General features: G+C 44.0%; 1 long non-coding RNA gene across 1 annotated transcript in view; it reads left to right on the top strand.

The window, feature by feature from the left end:
• Positions 1-26,854, top strand: part of LOC144752934 (uncharacterized) — a 124,810-nt gene that overhangs the window by 7,634 nt on the left and 90,322 nt on the right. Inside the window, exon 2 of the long non-coding RNA XR_013594147.1 lies at positions 13,388-13,528. This is a non-coding gene — a long non-coding RNA (uncharacterized LOC144752934). The remainder of the gene's footprint in view (positions 1-13,387; positions 13,529-26,854) is intronic.

A 26,854-nucleotide genomic window follows, 5' to 3' on the forward strand; every position in this document is an offset into this window, starting at 1 on the left:
GTCAGAAACCCACAGGCGTCAGACATCCACAGGCGTCAGACATCCACAAGCATCAGGCATCCACAAGCGTCAGGCATCCACAAGCGTCAGGCATCCACAAGCGTCAGGCATCCACAAGCGTCAGACATCCACAAGCATCAGGCATCCACAAGCGTCAGGCATCCACAAGCATCAGTCATCCACAAGCATCAGGCATCAGACATCAACAAACATCAGACATCCACAGCGTCAGGCATCCACAAGCGTCAGGCATCAGACATCAACAAACATCAGACATCCACAAGCGTCAGGCATCCACAAGCGTCAGGCATCAGACATCAACAAACATCAGACATCCACAAGCGTCCCTTTCATCATTCTCTCTGCCATCCTCGTTAGCTTCAAATGTTTCTGGTTCCTCACAAGGCCCCTCCAGCTCTCGCCTTGCTACATTTTACATTGCCAAAGCACCACTCAACGCCACAGCATCACTCACCATCGCTCAACGCAACATCATCACTCCAGGCCACAGCATCACTCAGCACCACTCAACGCCACAGCATCACTCAGCACCACTGAACGCCACATCATCACTCAGCACCACTGAACACCACAGCATCACTCAGCACCACTGAACGCACAGCATCACTCAGCACCACTGAACGCCACACCATCACTCAGCATCGCTCAACGCAACATCATCACTCAAGGCCACAGCATCACTCAGCACCACTCAACGCCACAGCATCACTCAGCATCTCTCAACGCAACATCATCACTCAAGGACACAGCATCACTCAGCACCACTGAACGCCACAGCATCACTCAGCACCACTGAACGCCACAGCATCACTCAGCACCACTGAACACCACAGCATCACTCAGCACCACTGAACGCACAGCATCACTCAGCACCACTGAACGCCACAGCATCACTCTGTGCAACCATTCAACAACAACTGGTTCAAATATGTTCTCTCAATGTTTCAAGCTTTATTACAAATGTCACAAAAAGATGTTAATATTTCACTTCTGAAATGAATATTAGAAGGGACCCCCTCCCAAGTATACTTTATAGTCAAGGAGTGAAGGGGAAAAACAACTGAAGGAATCACATATCCATAATGTTTTGTTTGTTTTCTACGTTTTTTATTTTTAAAGTCTAGTGCAAAACAACAAGATGTCTTTGGGCTGCAGTGGAGTTATGTATGATTAGGGTGTGTGAGTGTATGTGTCTGTGGTTCTCGACCTGGTGTATAATAACTGTCTCGGTTTTTGGAAAGAGATGTGTATAATTGTTTCTTATGTAATGGAACTATAAAATGTATTTTTGTATATATATTTAAAGAAAATAATATGAAATACAGTGAATAAGTACCTGTCTTCATAAAAAGAGAAAAAAATGATATAATGTTTGATAAAAAAGACTTTAAAAATAAAAAACGTAGAAAACAAACAAAAAAGTATGGATATGTGATTTATGTATGCCTTTCACAATTGAGGTTATTCCCAGAAGCAAAGTGATTTAGGTCAAGAGGGAGTTCTTTTTTATGCCTTCAAATATTTCACTTCTGTTCTTGGATTTTCGTCACAATAAAATACACTGAACATAATCTTCATAAAAGTTATTTACAAAAGTTTAAGCTATTGCCATAAATTACAATACCTTATTTAAGTATTAATTATTAAAATAAATGAAAAGCCATTGTTATTTGTAATATCAATACATGTAAGTCACGTAAATACAACACATATTGCATTACAAATGCTATAGGTGTCACGTTTGCGAAAGTTAAAACTATTGGCATTGTAAATGACAAAGCTATTAATTTCGCTATTTTCAAAACCAACACATATAAAAAAAATGTCATTTACAATACCAATAGCTCAAACTTTCCTAATGCGAGACCTATTGCATTGCAAATGCTTGTTATATAACTTATGGGGTTGGTTTCTAATAGACCAAATATATTGCTTTGCGTCTCTCGAGCAGACCGCGCATAAAGAGACTGCTATTTGTAAAGGAATCGTTTCTTCAATTACTAATGTGAGCAAAACCCGCCAAAGTTGTGGGATTGTTACATTCCGAGCTCTTTAGGACTTGGAGCTTGGCGTGCGTTGGGGTGTCTAGAGTTCAGGTCTCCACAAGCACCGCTTTCCAAAACCAGTACCTTCCACTACAGAAGTGTTCACCTACCCCACTATGCATGCCCACCACACACTGCTGCCAACACCTGCCACATACACCATGTTTCGCATCACATTCTACCTCCATCACCCGCTACAGGCGCCCGGCCCCACCCCTTTTAGCCGATGCAGTGTTACACCTATTTATGGTAACCTCAGTACACCTAGTACTAGTGGGTCACCCATGGATTTACAGCGCCATAGATTTCGATCGACTAGTGATGTAAAGAATATGGGGGCATATTAGCAACAACTAGCAATAATTATCGCTATGTTGGTTTAGCGACGATATTTTTATCGCCGAGCTGCGGGGATTTTTATCACTTAGGAACCTTGCTATTATCAAGGTATATCTCCTAAGCGATAAAAATCGGCCGAAATGCATGAATATCGCTGAAAAGTCAGCGATATTCATGCATTACCGAGCTAATGCTCTTAGCCATGTTATCCACCTCCCATTGGATAACATGGCTAAGAACTGCTCCGGGGCAGGTGTTAGCTTTTGGAGATATTCACGCTTAGCGCGAATATCTCCAAAAGTTGGTAATAGGAGATAGCGATGTTAGCGACTGTTTCCTGTCGCTAACATCTTGGCACGCCCACTTTGCATGTCATTAGTGATAAATATCACTGACATGCAAAGCGGGGCCCAAGATGGTCGCTATCTCCAACTAGCTGTCGCTAACTGGTGTTAGCGACAGCTAGGTAATAGGGAGATAATTTTATCTCCGCTTTCTTGGCTTTTAAAGCCAAAAAAGCGGAGATAAACTCCCTTGATAACATGCCCCATGGTTACAAGCAGCGTGGCTGTAAAGATTGCGCCCGCTGTCCGGTCCCGGCCGCCATCACTGGGAGCCCTTCAGGAGGCCTCTGTCCAAACAAGTGGAAGGGACCGAACAGTTATTTGAGGTGACAGCCAAAGACAGGGCAGAATGATGAAGCCGTTGCCACCATATATTTTGAAGTAGCCAGACTCGATGTCGTATGCCAGTGAACATTTCGAGCAAATGTAATACCATTTCATGCACACAGACATTCACTAGACCAAAGTAAATTCGAGTTTATTACCACAATACGCACATTTTATAGGCGAAAACTATTTTTTGTACTGCTTCGCGGATTTCATGTAACAATTAATTCACACATTAAAACAAGACTAATAATACAAAGTGTAGGGAGGAGGGTTTTGTAAGTGAGAACTAATTGAAGCATTCAGAAAAAATAATGAATTCAAATGGAAAAATAGTTTCACATGAAAGTAAAATGAACTAGTCTCCAGAGCGAATAAATAGTGTGCTCAAAAGCCACCTTTCCAGAAGAGTTACTTGTCTCAGTCCTGAAGATGTTTTACCCTACTGTTCGTCCTATCTCGGCCTCTGGAATTGATGTGCTTGTCTCCGTCCAAATTCCAACATGCCGGATAGTGTCACTTTTGTGCAGCTTTGTGTAGCGCAAACTCGAACCTAAGGTATTGGAGCGCTTTACAGGAGCACCAGTTACTTACATCAAACACAGGGACGTTTTAAGGATTTTGGGAGCCCAGGGCCAAATGCATTTTGGGGGCCCTTGTTTGGAATAAGTTTGATTTTATGATCTAGTATCAGCTCTTACGTGCCCTCTTTGGTCAAATTCTAAATGTGTTTACATCTGATATTCAAGGGTATTGACGAGTGTTTTCAATATTGTAACACAACAGCAGCTCACTAATATTACTGCAAATAATCTCTGTCACCCCCTCCCGTTTCTCATATGTGAGGTCCTGTACTGATCTAAATGAAACTTTTTTATGGGTGTTGCATGAAACATAAACTCATTTTGCCAACAACATTTCTGTAATAGACTCTCACACATTAAAACTAAATGATGGAAAAATGCTGTTTACAACAATCTGTTTAAAAATGATTCAAGGTAATCAGGACAAGACTCTCTGCAGAACCTAGCAGGTTCTTTCAGGGGGCCTCCTGAAAGGCTGGGGCCCTGGGCCAGAGCCCACTTTGCCCATGCCTTAAAACGTGTCTGATTACACAAGGCCAGATTAGGCGATTTTGCCCACAATCACAGGATGTTGAAACGACGCCGAGACTCGAACTTGGTTCCCCGGGGCCAAAGTAGGCAGCTCTGCCCGTTATGTCACATCCCTTAACTGTATATATCCACATCTATAGATGCAGGTACATGTTACACCGGATTGCGGAGATAAGAAATGCCGTTATTTCCGGCACTATTGAAAGTGTGGCCTAGGCTACCACACATGAAGAAATGCCTTCTGTGCATACAAATAATGCTTGTTTTTCCATTGCGCTTCATACCAAGCTTGAGCTCGTGTGCGGAAAACAAATGCACTAAATTCTATTAACAATACAAACGGCAGTTCTGTCGCATCAAGGCGGTTCCCCATTTCATGGCACTCATGTCTCCAGAAACCACGTCCACGTCCACACTTCAGTGAATGCAACTTACCGTCTGTGAGTGAGTCCATCACAAAATGATTATTATGCTACTTGTTCATAATAATCATTTTCTAAACAGAAGGTTCAAGAGATTGTATCGGGTGCTAGGAACCGCCAGTCGGTTACAAGGCTTGTTATTTTTGAGAAATAGTTTCATTAGCCCCTTAAAAGGAAACAAATCGGACGATATTAAATAATAACTGATAAATCAGAAGAAAAATCCCCGAAAAAATGTTCATGTGTCAAAAGGGTACGATCTAGCGTATTCTCAAACACTAACCTAAAGTAGTCTAATATTTTCTTAGTAGGAATAACGAAATATCTTTTTGAAGTAAATTCTACAGAGTATTTATTTATCCCCAAGATAATGGTGTCTGTTAAACTGAAACAAAATAGTGGCCTAATACATACTTTGCTTGCTGTAATAACAAGCATTGGCATAGCCAATAGGTCTCGCTTTTGGGACCTTGCAAGTAAACAAAAAATCGGAAGTGTAAGACTTCACATTTACATTTACTGCATCCTAAATACGAAGTGAATGCAAACGTAAAGTCAAGTCAAGTCAAAATGTATGTTTATTATGACCGTAGTCTTTAAACAATGCAATTAGAATAGCACAGAATGGAGTATGACTTATTATTTTTAAAACTTTGTCCATGTGCGAGGTTCGTACACACCATTATCAAAAATACAAAGAATCAGTAAAATTTCCAGTTATCTTAAAACTTAATTTGTCTAGTAAAACCTATTCCTATCTTATTACTCCGTACAATTGCAATCTGCTAAAAACTCATACAGTACTACATGTTATTCTGTATCTCTCAGTGCCGTCAGAGACACCTTTAAAAATTTCCCGAGGGCAATTGCGATATCAATGTAGGGGATTTCTATTAAGAGCCTGGTTGCCTGTGATCTTGTTTTTACATCATATTTTATGAAGACAGGACGCAACAAAAGTTTCCTAAGATCTAGGAGTGTAAAACAGTCTAACAAGATATGCAGCGGGTCTCCCTTTGTCCTCAAGTAACACTTGCAGTGACCTTCCTTATCTAACATTTTTGCATTCAGGTCTCTGTTTATTACCCATGGGTTGATCCCGATTCTAAATCTAAGGATCTCTTGCCTGTATCCGCGATTGGGTAATCTGTCGAGGTAGGGGTACCAATTCTCAAGGGACCACGCATTTAGCATATGTACCACTGATTTTTTCTTTCTTAAATAGCCTCTATCAAGCATTTTCGAGACTTCTTTCCCTCTTTGCTTCAATTCACCTTTGGTACTAGTGATTTGCAATGAGCTCAGGTCCCAATCGAGCTCAAGAGTGTTACAGATTCCCTTCACTTTATCCCTACTGGACTTCGCCCATTTTAGCTCGCTTTTCTGGATTTCTTTACGACACCAGTATGCCACTTTTTTTGTTTCAGGGTCTTCTAATCTCTTCCAGAATCTGATCACAGCCATCTGGGTTAATATCGCCCAGGACTTTGTACCCATTTCTGTTCTGATGGCTTGAATCATAGCAGATTTAGGAAGTGATAGGAGCCTTTTTATGCAATTTCCCTCTATGACGTCCCAGGATCCCTTACCGCTCAAATAAAGGATCTCTGCGCCATAGAGAACTTGGGGGGGGATCATTGCCTCAAAGGCTCTGAGCATTGGCCGGTGTGACATCTCACCATATTCCCTATTAAACCTTTTAAGTCCGCAAATGGAGGAGAGAGCCTTTGCTTTTTGCGTTTCTAAATGGGTGCTCCAATTTAGTGTCCTATCGAACCAAATACCCAAGTAACGGTACTCATTTACTGTCTCTAATTTAAGGTCCCCTATGTACCAGCTAAATCTGCTTAGCTTTTTCCCGAAACATAGGGTTTTTGTTTTATCCAAGTTAATGGTCAAAAAATTTTCAGCACAGTAGGTATTAAAAGCATTAAGCTTCCTTTGGAGGCCTCTCTCGGTCTGATCTATTATCACCAGATCATCCGCATATAAAAGGCATGGGATTTTGTTTCCATCCATTTTTGGACTGGCACTGCCCTCCACCTCTAAATAGGCCGGGAGATCTGACAAGTAGATAGAAAAAAGCTGGGGGGCCAGCACGCATCCCTGTCTTAACCCATTGGCTATGGGTATTTTGGGAGTTAGGGAGCCCCTCGTATCTTTAATTACTTGCCCCCAGTTTTCCCTGTGTAGTTCTTTTATTATGGTCAAGAGATCTGACGGGATATTTAGTCTCTTTAGTGTCTCCCAAAGGCAGGCCCGATCTACAGAATCAAAGGCTGCTTTGAAGTCGACGAAACAGCAGCATAGTTTGCCGTTCTGTTCCGTCGACTTCCTCGCCAACGCCCATAGTGCAAACCCGTGGTCTATTGTCGAATGGCCTGCTCTGAATCCACCCTGTTCTATGGGGATTATTTGGCACTCTTCTACCCATGTATTCAGTTGTTTTAAAACGATTTTAGAGAACACTTTCTCTCCAATATCCAGGAGGTTAATCAGCCGATAGTTACTTGGCTCCTCTTTGCTCCCTTTCTTATGTATCGGCCTGATTATGGCCCCCTTCCAGGTTGGAGGCATTGCGCCATCTTTTAGCACTACCTGGAACATATTGGCCAGGAAACTTGCCCACCATGTAACCTCGGTCTTTAGAATTATTGCATGCAGATTGTCTGGGCCTGCTGCCCTGGTTAACTTGAGTTCTTTTATTGTGAGCTCTACTTGTTCTTCGTTAAATTTGGCAAGAAGATCTTCAGAAAAATCTTGCCATGATTTGGTCTCCATCTCCTGACTGGGAGTCCTTGCCCCGTACAATTCCCTTATGTATGTATCCCATGCTGCCTCACTCACCACACAGTTTAATTCGCCCTCTGAAATGCCAGATGCTGTCTTTACTAGTTGCCAGAATTTCCTTAGATTTTTATTCTCTATGGCTTCCAAAAGTTCTAACCAGCATTTTTCTTTATGTGACCTTTTAGTAGTGAGTACCATTTGCTTGAATTCTTTTTTAAGTTTTACCAGGTGATCCTGTCTCTCTTGTGTAAAGGTCTTTTTTTGTTTCCTCTGTGTTGCTCTTATCTCCCTTTTCTTGTTTTGACATACTACTGAGAAGCCTTTACCATAATTTCTTTGTTTTACCCTATTGGGATCTTCTCTTTTTAGGTTTATCTTGAGGCATTGAACCAGTTCTTCTAGTTTTAAGATAAACCATTCCAGTTTTTTATTTTCAAAATTGGCAGGTGCCATTATTATTTGCGTGGCCTTCACTTTTTCCAGATATTCCTCAGTTAGACGTGTCGTCGCTCGTTTGGGGTACTCAACCGCCTGGTTTATCACTGTTTCTCTCTGTAGTTTCCTACCCCCCGTTATTACTATATGGAGGAGTTTGTGATCGCTCATCGCATTTTGAGTTAACTTGAAGGATCTTATCTGGTAAAAATTCCAGGCCTGCAGGAATATATAGTCAATTGGGCAGTTCTGCTGCCCTTGAATAAACGTTTTTCCTGCTGGTGTATCTGATTCTATTCTTCCATTAACACAGTGAAAACCCCTGCCTCCTAAGATGTGTGTTAATTCCTGGTCTTGTTTCGAGGTTTCCCCTACTGGGAACCTTGCCGGGTTTATACCGTATGCCTCTAGCTGTTCTATATTATAAAGGTCTGCTTTTCTTGGGTTTAGTTTATGGTTGAAATCCCCCAATATCACTATTGTATCTGCGGAGTATTTTTCTAAAATACTGTCAACATCCTCCTTAAAAAACCTCCTTTCCCTTTCATACTCCTCCCCATTTTCCCACTGCATATATACATTCAATAAAATCATCATTTTGAATTTTAGATCCACCGTCAAGAGTTCAATTCTGCTTGATTGTACCCATTTACATTTTGTGTTCAACAGATTTATTTCCCTCATTACTCTTGTTGATACCAAGGTCATGAGGCCCCCAGAGGGCCTCCCACGATTTTTCTTTATGGCCGGCTGATGTATCTGGGCATAACCATCAAAGGTTGGGGTATCGTCGCATAACCAGGTCTCTTGCAAGCAGGCAATGTCTACTTTGTTTATGGATTCCTTTATGTATTCCCATTTTTGTTCATTTCCTAGCCCATTTACGTTCCAAGACAAGAGACCTAGGTCATGCGGACCCCCTTTATCCTATTCGACGTCACTCAGCTCTCCTTCCTCATCTGTGGCCACTGTATTCCTTTCAATACTTTCCTCCGCGTGGATGCTGTTAAGCGACCAGTTCCCCCATGAGGAATCATTACCTGTGTTTTCAATTATAATGTTCAGAGAGTTTCGATCACTTTTTGTTTCTTTATATATGAATACTTGGCTCTTCTGGAGCCCGGCATGTTGTTTTAAGAAATTATTATCTTTCACAGTTTTTATATCTCTCTCTGGGATAATCTTTAATCCTTGATGCGTTATCTCCTTTGTGGCATTCAGGATTGCCCTTTTTACCAAGGCTGAGTATAATGTGATTTTTGTTATTTCCTTTCCTTGCTTGTTTTCTACAAAGCCAACCTGCTGCAGGTCTTTAGTGCCGATCCCCCTCAAACTCGCGCATTTTGAAAATGCCGACAGCACCTGTGCCCTATTCGGGGGGTTAGTGTTTCTTCCAGACTTTCCTTTCCTCCCTGCTAGTAACAGGTCCAGGAATACCCATTTGTTGTCCTCTCTCTCGTATGAGTTCATGTTTAATTCGTTCTGCTGAAGGCTGGTGAATGTTCTTCCTTCCCTCCGGTTTTTGATTCTTATATTGGGATCTTCATGTATCTGTGGTCTTATACCCCTTTGTTCAGTGGCCGGATCATCCAATAGTCTTACGCTTTGACTCGTCATACGGGTGGAGGGGAGAATCTCTTTTGCCTCCCTATGTGATTGTTTTTTCTTTGGTACTCTCACAGACTTAGGGGGCATTGGAGTTTTTGCCGCCACCTGATCAGGTCTTTGTGTTATAAATATTGGGGCTAAGGCATTTAATCCTGGAGCCATCCTCCTTTTCCTTGGTTCCTTCTCTTTTCTTGTTCCGGCATGGTTCGTTTTCCTGGGTTTTTCCTTCCTGTTCCTAGACCCGAGTGTAACATACCCTCCTCGCCTTTTTATCAGCATGGGTCTTCTTGATATGTACACGTTGTTCACGGGTTCTACTACCTCCTTTGCTGCTTGTTCTGCAGATTTCGGGCATCCTTCCGAGTAAAACCAAGCTTTCTTCTTCCGATACTGTCCTGTCACTGTCCTTGTTTGGTAGGACTGTGACTGTTGGCATTGCCCTACTTGGCAATTGGCACTTTATTTCTCCAAGTTCTTCTTCTATTTTCTTTAAGTGTTGTTTCTGTGCCTTCATTACTCCGTTGTTTGATAGGGTTACTTCCAAGATTCCTTGGAGCGCTCTCTGCATTAACAAGATTAACTCCATCAGGGAGGATGTTGGGGTTTCCGAGAGCACCGAGTCCTGTGTGATATTTCTGCTTGGGATTGCTGGATAGCTTGTCCTTAAGCACTCTTGTCGTATTGGGGATTTTTGTCGTAGTTGCTGTTGTAGAAGTTGGTCCGGAGCTCCTCCCCAGATGATACTCTGGTTTAGGTCATCGTTTCCCCTGTGGCCGTCAGTCCCTACTGACATCAAAGAGAACATTTTCGGTGAAGATGATAGGCGAGGGGCCGAGATTTGGTGGTTTTGACTCTGTAGTGTCAAATTTAAGGATCTATGGATCACACCGCCTTCCTCGTTATCAGGGTTGGCTTCTTCCTGGGGATCTCCTTGGTTTGACCGACACTGGTTTTCATCTGTCCAGCCTAATTTTTCCCCGATTTCTCCGCCAATTTCCGCTATTTCTTCATCTAAGACAGACGCTATTGCTGGGTTTAAAGTTCTATAGTGTTTACCTACAAATTCCTTTATAGATTTTAGCGCTGCTGTGTTCTCTTTCTGTTTGATGGTTGTTTGATTACCACCTTTTTTTCCCTTCGGGGCCGTCTTCGTCGCTCTTTTGACTTTCTTTTTCTTCCGTGCCCCTTTATTATTTTCCATAGAAGAAGCAAGGCTTTCCAGGCTTTCATTGAGGGATTTTGAGCCTTCCAATAATTTACTCCTTCCATGTTCATCCGGTAATTTTTGGCCTCTTTTGGGTGCCATTTCTAAGCAGTAACTGATATACTAAGGTGGTATGCTTAAATAATATTTTAATTTTTACTTTTAATAAAAAATAAAGACGTAAACGTAAAGTCTTAAACTTCATTTTTTTTTTACTTACAAGGTCCCAAAGGCGAGACCTATTGGCTATGCCAATGCTTGTTTTCTTTCCGTCCGAAGGCTGCACTTCCGAACAGAAACATGTCAGAAACAAAGCAGCGGGGCCAGGCGGACGGAGAAGGCGTGTTATGCGGCAACCAGCCTCAGAGCAAGGGGCACTGCTGTCTGTGCACTGCTGGATATACTGAGAAGAGCTATCTGATGGATGGGATCCTTTCATCCTAATAAATACATCTTATTTCATCTTCAAAGAGTTGTACATCTTTACAGCCCTGCTGTCTGTGCCTGCTCCTTGCGGCTCCCGGGGCTGCAGTGGCGTAACGAAACTTAAGGGGGCCCCCCTGCAAACCACACGGAGGGGGACCCTCCACGGCGGCCCGGCCCACCACCTACCACTTTGCCTTACCACCCAGAACTCTAGTATATTTTGATTTGACTTCAGCATGACATGGCCACGTTTTCTATCATGTTCACCAGTCCCCCACGTAGTGTACCTCAGCATTGGCATCAGTGCTTTCAATGAACATTATCTGATTCAAATGGAATACCAAACTGAAAGCAGCAGATGCAAACCAAAAAACAGGTTCTCTCGAACTCTGAGTCGCTACCATTCCTTCTCTTTGTCGTGTTGATCATTTATTTGTAGTTTCATTTAGTGCTTACCAGATCCAATTGTGACCAAGGCAAGTGCTTTATGTGAAGGACAAATATGTGCAAATCTATCTGATGGAATCGGACAAAAGCGTTTAAAACTTAGAATCCTAGGTTTTCAATAGCACAATTCGTCCGAGGAGATATTGCTGGAACAGTAGAAGGTCTCCGTTAATTTTTGGAAACCTCAAAAGAGGTGTGTGCGTCTCGATGGAGGAATGTTTCCATTTCCAGCGTCAAGGCCTCGGCGGGGAATGCATCCAAGCACCTCTCACCACGAGGTGGTTCATGCTAGGGTGGGTTCACGTCGCTGTACTCGATGCTGGCCGGATCACACGTCAGCAGAGCTCACAATGACATCACAGGCAATGAACAGACAACATCCTCACTAGATATTCCCGAAGGTCTCCATTAACAAGGTATAAAATGACGTCTGTGAGGTTTACATTTCACTGGTGAGATTGAACCGATGTATTCGTTTTTTGTGGTGTTGCAGAATTATTCCAGACTATGCCCAAAAATCTCCAGAATGAGTAGATTGGCAGGCTCCTGGCTGAGTGAGTCCCCAGACCCTAAACGTGCAGAGTGTCAGTGTTAAGGCTTTGTGAACGGTGTATCGTGCGTTGTGCCTTTCCCACCCCTTTTCTACCCAATCCGCAAACTTGCAAGACCCTGTTGGTTCCTTGTTTACACCCTAGTCCACGTCCCCTTAAGTAACTGAAGCTGGGTCTGGTGACTTAGTGGATTAATACATCCACTGTGTGGGCCTGTGTTCTTGTGGTCACTGGTTCAAATCCCAGCAGGCCTTTTATCCTTCTCAGGTTGATAAAATGATTTCCATTGAGCTGGGTAACGATAAACATCTGTTATTCAGCACAAAGATACAATTGGGTGAATATGCACTTTTCAAATACACTTTGTTATCTGCACATTCAAGGTTGGACACACCACTGGCAAAGTTTGGATGTCACACTCGCATAGCTCCTGCCCACTCTGGTGGCACCTGCTAGCCCTCCGCGGAGGAGTCTTTGTACACCTTAAACAGTAAAATTAGGAATATAGAAAACCTACCCATGCAGCTCTGGCTGCGCCTTTGTGCGATGTGCCCCTATACTGAGACCCGCTTGAGTCTAAGAGCCGAGTGTGCAAAAAGTGTCACCCGTGGGGTACATGTTTCCAGATGGTTTATGTGTCAAAGCCCAGCTCACCTGAGTTTCTGTTCAGTTCTGATGGAGGTTGAAGACAGTCCGACCCCACCCTGAAACTGCTTGTTCCAGCACACTAGTTTTACACAGTGTACTAAGAACCAGAAGCTCAAGGGAAGGGGGGAAGTGGATAAAATAAAAAAAGAGAGACAACACCGTTCTTGCGTTTCCACTGTAGAAGTGCTGCTAAAATCTGCGGCCCTCTCTGACTTCTGTAGAAACTGCTGCCCTCTTGGATCCTGGTCTCTAGCTTCCAGGTTTGGAATGTTACTGTTCTGGGATGTGCTTTCTATTACTGTAAAACTTTTTTCACACATTTCCAGACTTTTTATAAAACAAATACTGTACTTTTACATCAAAATACAGCAAGTAATTTGTGCAAGTCTTTGATTTACTGTTTTCCTTACTGTCAATGGTTTCCTCTGTTCGATTCTTAAAAAGTTCCAGGAAAAAAAATGTTTATTTCACAAAGTTCCACAAAATATTCTTGTAACAAAGGGTTTGAACCACAAAGTTCGTGGGAGATATCTTGTTCCAAATTGTCTTTACATGAATCCAGAAATCGCAGACAAAGTTCTTTCAGGTAATAAAAAGTTTTGCACTTACTTGTTGCTGAAAAGGGATACTGATGAGTCTAACCTTGTCCTCTTTCTCTTTTGCAGGTCGATTGCCGTGGACAGAAGAGGGGCTGAGGCAAGAAGGAACCGGAAACCGGAAGAAGGAAGAACCAGCAGCCGCGCCCGTTGAAGCCAATGAAGGTCTGGAGAGAGCAGGAGTGCCAGCGCCGAAGGATCTGTTCTCAGGTAAGTGGGAGGTAGACGAGCACAAGCACTGGGTGAGGCTCAGGGGCTGCCTTTTAAAGACAGGGCTGGGTGTGGTTCGAAGAGCTGGGTGTGGTTCGAAGAACTGGGTGTGGTTCAAAGAGCTGGGTGTGGTTCTCGCAAGCAGGTGTGCAGAGCTTCAGTTATTATGCTAATGCTTCCTTTCCTAGGCAAAATCATTGAAAAACATGTAAACAAAAACCTGTCTAGATATATTGAATCTGCAGGAGTGCTGGACCACTCACAATCAGGCTTCAGGCCAAAACACAGCACTGAGACCGCCCTGATGTCAGTCGCAAACGATCTACACATGTACCAGGATGGGGGCCTTTCCGTTATCCTGGTAATACTGGATCTGTCTGCGGCATTTGACACCGTATCTCATTCTATCCTGACTGCCAGGCTAGCGAACATCGGCCTGAAGAACGAAGCCCTGGCATGGTTGAGGAGTTTCCTAACAAACCGCACCCAGCAAGTAACCATGGGTGCGTATCGGTCAGAGGAAGTTGGAATCTCTAAGGGGGTGCCACAGGGCTCATGCTTGAGCCCCACACTTTTTAACATATATGTGGCACGCCTGGCTAACATCATGAGAACGTTTGGATTCATCCCGATATCTTACGCGGATGATATGCAACTCCTCTTTCCTTTTAGGACCTTTACTCTCGAGGTTAGGAACTCCTTCTCTCAGGGCATGAAAGCAGTGGCACACTGGATGTCCTCCAACTACCTGCAGTGTAACGTTGGAAAGACAGAAGTCATGTTGTTTGGTGAGGCAAAACTACTCTGGACTCCCGACTGGTGGCCACAAGACCATGGCCCAGTACCTAACCCTAAACAAATAGTCAAGAATCTGGGAGTCCGACTAGATCAGGAACTTACCCTCAAGCAACATGGCAACCAGGTGGTGGGAGCCTGCTTCCATGTAATCGGCATGCTGCGTAAAATTTTCCCCCTTTTACCAGACACTACTAGGAGGACGTTGGTACAAGCTCTAGTCCTGAGTCGTCTCGACTATTGCAATGGCCTACTACTATCTGCCAATGAGGGAGTCACGACAAGACTTCAGGTGGTTCGGAACACGGCTGCCCGCCTGGTCCTGAACGCCCCCCCTCGCACGCCTTCCAAACCTCTATTAAACAAGCATTTGCAATGCAATAGGTCTCGCATTTGCGAGAGATTGAGATATTGGCATTGTAAATGACAATGCCTTTTATCTTTGTGTTTTGAGAACCTGCAAGCAGTGCGTAAACATGCACTTTGCACTTATAGCCCTTGCTTACGAGAAGCAAGGCTGCCAACCTTACTTCTTGTAAGCAACAACTATAAGTACAAAGTGCATGTTTACACACCGCTTGCAGGTTTTCAAAGCATATAAATAAAAAGAATTGTTATTTACAATGCAAATAGATTAAACTCTCGCAAATGCTAAACCTATTGCATTGCACATGCTTGTTTCATGTGGGAGACTGAGCTCAAAGTTAATATTGTCATTTTGAGTTCTTGCACTATATTTGTGGCCACTGCACTCAGCACCATATCTCTGAAACAAAAAACGTTGCCTCAGTCATTGCCTGAGTTTGATCTATCTGAAAACAGTATAACAATGAATTAATATCTATACTACTATTATAAAGGAAGAACTTTGAACCTTTGAGGCGGGTAAACTCGGGAACCACAGCGCCAATCCACACACCCGATACATCGTTGTAATCGTCAGGGTGTGCAGATGGACATAGGCTATATAAACGTAATAAATATACGTAATTTCAAAAATGTACCCCAAAAAAAAGTAGTCCATTGGAAGAAGCGCCGGCCGCGACGTGCGTGCTGACGTTAGGAGCGCGGGGAGGAGCGGCGTACAGGAGCGCGAAGAGGACCGGTGGACATGAGCGCAGGGAGGAGCGGCGCACAGGCGGGGAGGAGCGGTGAGGAGTGGCGGACAGGCGGTGAGGAGCGGTGGACAGGCGGTGAGGAGCGGCGGAGAGGAGCGGCGGACACGCGGTGAGGAGCGGCGGACAGGCGGTGAGGAGTGGAGGACAGGCGGTGAGGAGTGGCGGACAGGCGGTGAGGAGTGGCGGACAGGCGGTGAGGAGCGGCGGACAGGCGGGGAGGAGCTGTGAGCGGCGGATCAGGTAGGTTATTTATTTATTTATTTATTTATTTATTTATTTAGGAGCGGTGTGCGGCGGCAAAATACAAAAGCAAACGTTACATTACATGAAGCAAAAATGACAATCGTGAGCCAACAAAATACAAGAGGAAGCAAACGGTGCATTACAAAAGTGAGCCAAACGGTGCATTACAGGAGGAAAAAGTGACGTGTGCAGGTTACAAAAGCGTACAAAGTAAGCAAGCAAATGGTGCATTACAAAAGTGAGCCAAACGGTGCATTACAGGAGGAAAAAGTGACGTGTTCAGGTTACAAAAGCGTACAAAGTAAGCAAACGTTACATTAAATCAAGCAAAAATGACAATCGTGAGCCAACAAAATACAAGAGGAAGCAAACGGTGCATTACAAAAGTGAGCCTATCGGTGCATTACAGGAGGAAAAAGTGACGTGTGCAGGTTACAAAAGCGTACAAAGTAAACATAGAGGTATAATACTGCAATATATGGAGGAAGGCTCCAGGGGACCCACGGACAATGTTGTGCCGGGCGGGGGCCCTGAAGCCTAAACGTCGGGACGGGCTGCTAGTCTACATATATTCATGCAATGATGATATCGGTGTTGTACTTGGGCTATTTCTGTAGGGCCGCCTTGAAATGCTACTTTCAGTAATTTGCATACACCACTTTTTGATAAGGGAGCTTGCTCGGTCTCTGCAGACCTTATGCATGAGCAAAGCTTAGTAAAACCAATTCACTACAGACGTTAAAACAACTGCCATTGTCAGTGCTTGCAAAGGGTATGAAAGAGTATGATTTCAACCGAACACAATACTGTTCTGTACATGGAACCTAAAGTTGTAGACGTTTCTGCTAGCATAGACGGCATAGCTGAAGAGGGAAGTCTAGTTCAACTATACACCATAAAGATATAAAATATGCTTGAAGGTACACATAGATTCGAGCAGCAGGTGGATTAACTCAGCAAGCTGCATTTCAGAAATAGAAACCTGTAACAGAATGCACACAGATTACGGCAACCATCTCACTGAACTGTGGAACCTGCAACTGAAAGTCTCCGCGGCATGCTCAACTCACCCCTCTGTTGCTGTGTTTTCTCAAGCTATTTTCTTACAAGTACTAAGCCCTGAATGATAGGATACATGTAAAGGGATTAAAGAAAGTTGTTTAATTTTCAAAAGTCATGGTCCTTCCCTCTGCACCGTCAGTGCCATCCCACGTTATCTTTTTTTTATTTAGGGTCCACTGCTAGGACCGTCGATAAGTTAAACACTTGTCTCTCATCCACCTGCCCCTCACTTTAAATCTCATTAGGATAAGCTCTTATAGGAAGCAGCATTGACAACTAGGTCACTAGGGACATTGTATCCAATGTCAACACTGGCTATTATTGACATCCATGTAACGTCCCTTCACTCTTGGTCACTGTTTCTCACATGGAGGCACCTGCTGAGGCTCACATTAAATGATTTTTCTTCGGAACGGAGATCCAGCCAGGGCACTGCCATCTTTATCGTTGGAAAGAACACGTGCATCAACATGCACATCCGGTGTTCTGACAGACACTGCTTCTCCTCAAAAAGTGCTTCAAGGCCGTGGTTAGGACAGGAACAGAATCATACGCATGCGTAACTGCGAAAGGAACGCTAGCTGACAAAACATTGGTAAACTTTGTAGCAGGCTGCTGCTAAGCGATTAGTAGCAACTGACAATCGAGGTTCATCTGGGGGTTTTATAGCAAAGCTATTTGAGTAAGCATTGGGGCTGCGAAATTGCACCCGTGGCGGGGCAAACAGCTAGGGAAAGTACAAGGGATGCAGGTGGTGATCTGTATGGTGGCCAGATTTTCAATAAAAACAAGAAGAAAAGGCATGAGGGGGGAGTAAAAAAGGTGGAAGCGCACAGTTTCCACACACCATACCCGTGCACATGTCCTGTCCAGGCGTGTGCACATCTCCTGTGAAAGTGCACCATGCACGCGTTGTGCTGAAATGCCCGTATGCATGCGTGCACATCTCCTGTCCTCCGTACGCGTGCACACCTCCTGTCCCCCTTCCACTGACAAACCGACAACAATAGATCTCACCAAGGCGAGCAATGCATGCGGTGCATCGCTAGGCAAGACCTAAAAAGGGTTAGCAGGGTTCCCAAGGTGGAGGTTTAGGCCTAAAGTCATGACAGGTCAGGCTACTTCCCCATTTACGTAAAGCTATCCCCAGTCTCTATTTGGATTTTCTGCCTCAATGGGTGGTAAAACTGGGAGTAAGCTGCCAATCTGCCTCCCTCTCCAGGGGCACATTGGCTGGTTGGACTCTAGGGGTGCAACCCAATGCCATGATGGGCTGGCTAGTATCTTCATCTCGCTCCCTTTTTTAACCTATCCCTAGTGTGTTTTCCCTCTGGGGTGGGCATATTGGGAGGGAACCACTAATCTCACCTTCAATTTGACAAAAATAATGTTTGGGTTCCAGGTGTAGAGGGGTGCAACCCAATACCAGGATGGCCCTGTCCTAGGGTACCATTCATTATTCATAAATATATTATTGGTATTTTCTGACCACTAGGGGCAGAAAAACAGGTGGTAACCCCTCAGTCACCCCAGTACCATCTTGATAACATAGGGTGGACCGAGGCAAGAAATAGTTTGGGGCCCCTGCTCAGAACAACTTTGAGTTTTATTACCCATTTTCTACTCCTTCAAACCTCATCATGCCAACCAATATTTACTCATACATTAAAGGTTGAGATAGGGAAACAAACAGAAGTGAGATAGAGAAATGTTCACTTTCACAGGGGCCCATCAGAAGGTGGTGCCCTGGGCAATTGCCCACTTTACTCATGCCTTAAAATGTCTATGTCATACCCCCAGAGGGAAAAATGACTACTATGGTCGTTGTTCACGCGGGACGCTCTATGCCCTGTGCTTTGGGGTTCCCACCACCAATACAAATAAAAAATAGTCAGAGGTGGTCTCGTGGAAGGATTCCTGCTAGGGGATCACCCCCCTGCAGCAATCTGAGAGTGGTACTACTGACAAGGGTAAAATGCTATATTTGCTGTCCAAATCACTACTTGAGGACCTGTACTGTACTTCAAGCACCAATAAAATTGCAAGCAACAGAAGCTTTTAGCTATAGTTGCTTTAATATTCACATTTAAATTAAGCACACATGGCATGCTACTGATCAACAAACAAAAGCCACAGAATTCAGGAGAAGCTTTTCCTTTGCAGCTGGCAGTCGGAACCACAAAAGAAAATCCCTCTGGTGACATCATCAGAGACATTTTCACCTATGAATCCAACACTATGTCTTACACCACCCTCGAGAGGTAATGCAAAGGACTTAGAGTTCATGTCCTCCCTAACAAAGGGGTTGAAGCTGGTTGATGAAAATCTACCCATCTGTAATTGTGCTTGCTGTATAGGAAGCCCTATAGGAGTTTTGAAGCTGGGTTGGAAATGGTTAAAAGGGGATAAAATGTGTCCAAACGGCTGGTTGTGGTCGACCTCGGAGCTGGGGAACCGGGTTCGAGTCTTGTCGGGGACGCTCAACATTCTGTGATTCTGGGCAAATCACTTAATCTCCCGGTGCCTAAAAAAATGAATGTGTCCATCTGTAACATAACTGGTGCTCATGTAAAGCGCTCTGATACCTCCGGGTCTAGTTTACACCATATAAAACTCCAGACAAAAAAAATTGTTTTGCTATTGTAGTAAGGTTGGGATAGGAGATGCAGCTATGGGAGGGACTTGGAGTGGAAAGGCAGTGGTGAGACCTTTGGACTAAGGTGCTGCCTCATGCTATTATGGTGAACAAAAACCCTTGCTCTGTCACTATAATTTACTATTTGTGAATCACTAAGGCAGTGACCAGGGATTTGGTGAAATTTACTCTACACATGTTAAAATCTAAACAAATAGCCGAATTGTGGGAATTTCAAGGCAATGATACCTGCCTAAGTAGGTGAACTCCTGTAAGCCTGCATGATAGTGGGTATTCACTAAGCTTTTAGGATGCACTTTCAACCCTTGGATACAGTTGGAGATTTATTTCTGGCAAGGCAGGAGTACGTCCTTAACCAAGATGGAAATGGGTAGAAAATGCTCTTACAATTATCGTGGATATTTTGAAAGTGTGGAAAGATGTTTCTCCACATGAAGAAATAAAACATTAGCAAATGAACTTACATGTTATATTTTACAGACGAGAACATGTGCATCTACTAAATGTACATATGTGAAAGTGCGTACTGAGTACCTCCATATAGTGTTAATATTTTATATTTGCAGCTTGCCAGGATTACTCTTAGAATCCTTTAGGAATTCAAAGCAATTCAGAGATTGACTGAAAAAAATAGGCATACATCACATGATGAAATTTCTGACTGCTATTTGAAGCAGCCCTAAATGTCCAGTGATTACGGAATATCCCATTTTGGATATCAAGATCTGGACATAGGGAAGTTCCAGGGCCATCTGTAGCTAACCTGAAATCCAGCAGAGGAACATTTCCAAGACAGGCTCAGACAACATAACCATATTGCTCACACTAGCATGTATTATTTCGATGGGGGCAAATATTAACCTTTTGCCAATAAGTCAGATGAGGTCTGGAAACCTTACCCTTCAGGAAGTCTGGCAAACCTCCCCAAGTGTTGTAACTGTTCACCGGACGATTTTCTGCTGTCAATCCGCTCATGAAAGTAGGGTGTGATTCAGGGGCGGCTGGTGACATTTGAAAGTGGTGAGGCGTAAACTAATTTGCATATTGCACCGCAGCGAGCGCAGCGAGCCCGAACCACCTTGCATCCATCCATACATCATTCATGCATCCATCCACCCATCCATCCTGCATCCATCATTCATTCATCCACCCATCCACCCATCCATCCATCCATCATTCATTCATGCATCCATCCATCCACCCACCCATCCATCCATCCACCCATCCATCATCCATTCCTGCATCCATTCCTGCATCCATTCATGCATCCACCCATCCATCCATCCTGCATCCATCATTCATTCGTGCACCCATCCATCCACCCTGCATCCATCCTGCATCCATCATTCATTCATCCACCCATCCTGCATCCATCATTCATTCATGCATCCACCCATCCATTCATCCACCCATCATTCATCCTGCATCCATTCATGTGTCCACCCATCCACCCATCCATCCACCCATCCTGCATCCATCATTCATTCATGCACCCATCATTCATTCATGCACCCATCCATCCATCCTGCATCCATCATTCATTCATCCACCCATCCATCCACCCTGCATCCATCCTGCATCCATCATTCATTCATCCACCCATCTGCATCCATCATTCATTCATGCATCCACCCATCCATCCATCCTGCATCCATCATTCATTCATCCACCCATCCATCCACCCATCCAGCATCCATCATTCATTCATTCATGCATCCATCCATCCATCCACCCACCCATCCATCATCCATCCTGCATCCTGCATCCATTCCTGCATCCACCCATCCATCCATCCATCATGCATTCATGCACCCATCCATCCACCCTGCATCCATCCTGCATCCATCATTCATTCATGCATCCACCCATCCACCCATCCATTCATCCACCCATCATTCATCCTGCATCCATTCATGCATCCACCCATCCTGCATCCATCATTCATGTATTTTTATGACCATATAACTTGCACACAGCTTGTCAGTGTTTAATACCAGTCTCGAACCTTGTACTCCAGCACCAATGATACATGATTAATATTAATTGTTTTAAAAAAATGTATTTATTCAACACCAATTTCACACCTTAGTCGGAACATCATTTTTATTTGTTTTTTAAAATATCTATTTATTTAACACCAAAGTAAGTCATGTATACATTTTTATGGTTCGATAAGAGGCTCGAACCTGGTTTCCCAGCACCAAAGTCGGCCGTGCTATCAGTCAGGGGTTATGTAACCGGGCTATGTAGTGACCAGCCAATCCTGCGCCAGGATTGGCTGGGGGGGCACCATGACTCCTCGCCCAGTCGCCCTGTGTAACCCCGGGGGCTGCGGCCCGCCCCCTGGTCCTCTCTCTAAGGGGGAATTCACAAGAAAACGATCTGCGCATGCGCGGGCATGTTTGTGCCCAAAAATACACTTGCGCAGCTGCAGCAGCCCGATCCTTCCCCCGCCCCCCGCCCCCCCACCCCCTCTTGGGCACTCCGGGAAGGTCGGGTGTCTCCCGGTTCCCGGCCGGCAGATAGCGCGATTTTTAAAAATAATTGTGTTTGGCTTCTAGTGAGGACGTGGTGGGTCCATGGGGCTTAGTGGGGCTTCGCCCCTACGCCCCAATGGACGCACCGCGCCTGGTGTGATTTCCGGTGGTGGGAATTGTTTGGTATCACGTACCAAGAGGACTGTAGACACAGAGTGACGACGATTAACTCACTGACACTCGGGGATATCTATATATCTGTGTGACAGCTAGTAAACAGTTGTACTGGCGTTTCCCTGCTTACTATGGTCGGGATTTCTAAAAGCAGGGAATTGCAGTACAGGGGTACCACGTGGCAGCGATTTACTCACATCACATGAAGCTTTCCACTCCCTCGCGGCGCTGCTGAATCACACAGTTTCAGTCTCGCTTTAAGATGTGTAACTTTTCACACCCCTAGTATAGTCATTTAAAAAAATGCAGCTTTGCACACCCCAGTACAATCTTGTCGTTTGCTCTGTTGAACACCGTTGAGATGCAGAAGCATCCTGTGTAACGCTCCATGTTCCTCAGTGTTAGTGAATTACTCTAGATAGTTCTTGTGAAACTGTCAATTTCCTTCAGTGGATATGAACCCCACAGAAAGCCGCAGCGATGCCACCTATAACCTTCCATTGGTGACCAACAGCTTCGGATATTTCTAATTCAATATCGGATTTTCTTCACCGCAAACCCACGTTAAATTGATGCAGGTATTAGAATAATCTCACAATGAACTTTAAAAATATCCTCTTTCAGCAGTGTGCAGAGCTGATCTTCCGAGAGAGATCGTTTCTTATAGCTCGAAATCTACATTCAGACCGGCCTACTTCTCACAGACAATTACTCGCAGACAATTACTACGCTTTTGCAATGGGTTGAAATGATTTTGTTGATAAGCTTACGTAGAATCTCTTCGGGGTGAACAAAGCACTCAGGTTACAAAATCGTCATAGTGGCTCTCAGGTAAAAGATAAAGAAATAAAAAAAAAACCTCTGTTCCTTATTTAAATGTGCGTTATTTTGCAGTTTGAATGCTTTTTGATTCGCTACACAACATGTGCCATTCTCAGCAGTCATCCTCACTAAAATGTATAATCTAATATCGTTTTGCAAAAACTACCGTGCCAACACGCTTCACTTAATCGTCATCCACAACAACAAAAGATCTAGGCTATTTCTTCCTCAAAACGCAAAATATCTGGCCACATTTTGAAGTGCAAAAAACATATTTGGCGCAATACGATGCTTCACCTCAACATCTACATTTTCTGTTGTAGCAGATGGTCTATGTTTTCACTGTGCTTTTAAATTAATAATACATTGTTGGCTTCCTTGCAGCAATATCCTCCCCCACACACATTCTTCAGTGTAGCACAGAGTCGACTGCTGCGATTGAGCTGACATTCTATATTACTGCAGGCGGACTTTGGTACTGTGGAGATAAACATGCCCCCTTCCATCGGGGCACAGTCAGAGACTTACTGATGTACGTGCCAACTGCCAATAAGATGCTGCAGCGTAACGTATGTATACGAGGTTGCGTGCGTCACAATTATGAGCCGGTCGAGGCGAGGGAGTAGATTACCTCACGTGTGTGTTGTGTCATCCGGAAATAAGGAGACGTGTCCGAGACCTAGTCGTTGTCTGATTTCTTCCTGCGTACTCCAGCGTTAACACTTCATGGGAGATCTACATCATAGACACAGAAGAAGGACCAGTGGTGCGCGCGCACCAGAGGAGCGGGGGTAAGGGAGCACGAAGACGCCGAGACGAGGTAGGGGATGTGTGTGTAAGCGTCGAGGGGTTCTCTGTGTATGTGTGTGCGTGCGTGGTGGTCTGTATAGGTTGTATGTGTGTTGTGAATGTGTTGTGAAAAGCCTGCCGCAATAGGAGCGCGTGTTGACGCGCGCAACCTGATCCCAGCAGGCTGCTGCTGCGTGCGCGTGCCAGTCTGTTGTCCTCTCCCTTTCAGTCCTTGAAAGCCGGAATGATTACAATAGTCTCGCTCTGCGACAGCAGGCCTTTGGCCTGCAATCGCAGGGCGAGACCTAAAAACTACATTGGTTATCTGTCAAACAGAGGGCCAAGTTCAAGGTATGCTGTACCATACATAAAAGCCTCAACGGAATGGGTCGTGCATACCTGTCCACCAAATTTGTCCCCTATATACCCTCTCGGTCACTCAGGTCGAGCGAACAAGGCCTTCTCCGTGTACCTAGGGCAAAGAAGGCTAGACACGGAAGTAAAGCACTTTCAGTAGCAGGACCTTCCCTTTGGAACAGTCTCCCTAAAACCCTCAGGCTATGTGCGGAACACTTTCCTTTTAGAAAAATGCTGAAAACATTCTTGTTCCATCACTAGAAGGCTGCTAAATTAGCTCATCCCCCAAACTTATGTGGTAGTAGCCAAAGGCGCGGAGATACTCCCCTGGGAGTCGAAGCCAGCGCGGTACAAACATGCAAATAAATGAGTTGAAGTAACACATGGTCTAGGGAGGAGTGCTCTAAATAAGCCTTGGTAAAAGCAAGGTCCAATATGCAAACAAGACAGCAATGTCCAAAAAAAGCCTTGGTAAAAGCAAGGTCCAATGTGCAAACAAGACAGCAATGTCCAAACTTGTGAATACATTGAGCAACATACACAGAAGTCTTAGGGAGGGGCTGAGATAACAAGAAGGCTTTCAATAGTATATTTAAGAGAGCTATTACAGAGATCACTAGTGCAATGAGAGGGGACATGCTCTTTGCTGTGCACAAACCCTAACAGTCGCCCCCCTCAAAGGCCCTCCTACTGGACGGGGTTTCCCTGGATTTTTTAGATAAAACTGTCTAATCAACCGTGGGGCATGTACATAGGACGCTGGTTCCCATGAATTCTCAGTTTCGTCATATCCTTTCCATTCTACTAAATAAATCAGACGTCCATGAATTCTTTTTGCGTCTTTTATGCTTTTCACTTCATATTCTAGATTTCCCTTAATTGGTATGGGTGGTGGTGGTGGTTCGGGTCGGGTATTTGGGTTGTACGGCTTAAGCAAGGACACATGGAATGTAGCATGTACTGGGTATTCTTTTGGTAAGTCCAATTTTACTGTTACCGGGTTTACTATGGCAGTTATACTAAAGGGTCCAATGAAACGTGGTTGCAGCTTTCGGGATCCCTCTATATTTAGGTTCTTTGTGGAGAGCCATACTTTGTCACCGATTTTATACATTGGGGCCTCAGATCTGTGTTTGTCTGCTTGTCTTTTCATGCTTTCTTTGTACTTTAATAAATGTTTCCTGGCCTTGTCTTGTATGTCACCTAATCTCGTTAGTCTATCTGTTACTGTAGGCAACAGGGAATCTTCTAATAAAATGGGTATAGCTCTCGGATGATACCCCTGCATGAAATAGAATGGTGAGCAAAGTAGGGCTGCATGCTCAGTATTATTATAAACAAACTCCGCTACAGGGAGAGCTTCTAACCATTCACTAGAATAATCAGCCAATAAACAACGTAGCGTTTGAAGTAAGGTTTGGTTCAGTCGTTCAGTTTGTCCATCTGTTTCTGGATGGAAAGCAGTGGATAATGCCACATCTATATTCAGTTTTTCGCATAATTTTTTCCAAAATCTAGAGTTGAACTGGCTACCTCGGTCTGACACCACTTTACTTGGCAAACCATGTAAACGCACAATTTCTCTTATAAAAATATCTGCAAATTTTTCTGCAGTTGGCAATTTCCGTAATGGTACAAAATGTGCCATTTTAGACAAAAAATCCACTATCACTAACACTGTTGTGAAGGATTTTACTGGTGGCAAACCTACAATAAAGTCTACACTCACAGTGTGCCAAGGATGTTTGGGTGAAGGCATTGGCATTAACAAATCGTCAGGGGCCTTATGAGAAGATTTATGTCTTGTACAAACTGGACAGGTAGTGACAAATTGCTTAATGTCCTTACTCATATTATCCCACCAAAAGTGTTTTCACACATTTTCCAGGGTTTTTACCCAGCCAGGATGACCTGCCAACGGTGAGGCGTGATGCCAAATTATCACCTGTGTTTGTAATTCTGTGGTGGGCACTAACAGCATGTTGTCGTGATACAATAAACCTCGTTGTATTGAGTTATGGGAATCCTTTAACCAATCTTGAGGTGCTATTTGCATGTGTGCATTATATAGATCTGTGATGAAATCCTTCTGTTATACTGGTGCCAAACGTTTTTGGGGAGAAATAATGGGTTTTCCTATTTTGTCTTGTTTCATGTCTGAGGTATGTCCGTATCTAGATAACACATCAGATTGAATTTGTTGTGCACCTGGTCTATAGGTTATAACAAAGTCAAATGTACTAAAAAAATTAACCAGCACATCTGACTTAGAGTTAATGCTTTTAGTGATCCAAAAAACTGTAGGTTCTTATGGTCAGAAAAGATGGTAACAGGGTACTTGGCTCCCATTAAATGATGCCTCCATTCAGAAAAGGCTACTTTGATAGCTAATAATTCTCTTTCAGCCACAGTGTAATTTTGTTCAGCTGGTAATAATTTTTTGGAATAGAAGGCTATGGGATGTAATTGGCCATCAACTGCATCTCGTTGAGAGAGAACTCCTCCTAAACCTACTTCTAAAGCATCCGCTTCAACAAAAAATGGCAAGTCAGGATCAGGATGTTTCAGAATTGGGGCCGAAGTGAACTTTTGTTTCAGGAGTTGAAAGGCGTGTGCCGCCTCATCAGCCCAAAGAAATCGTTGCCCTTTCCGCAACAAGGTAGTTATTGGGGCCGCAATGTCTGCAAAATGAGAAATAAACCTCCTATAAAAATTGGCAAAACTCAGATATTTCTGAACATCCTTCACAGATGATGGTTCTGGCCAATCAGTAATAGCACTAATTTTCTTTTCATCCATAATTATTCCTTGAGGTGACAGGCAGTATCCTAAA

The sequence above is a fragment of the Lissotriton helveticus genome, chromosome 5_1, assembly GCF_964261635.1.
Source record: "Lissotriton helveticus chromosome 5_1, aLisHel1.1, whole genome shotgun sequence".
In the NCBI taxonomy this organism is placed as follows: domain Eukaryota; kingdom Metazoa; phylum Chordata; class Amphibia; order Caudata; family Salamandridae; genus Lissotriton; species Lissotriton helveticus.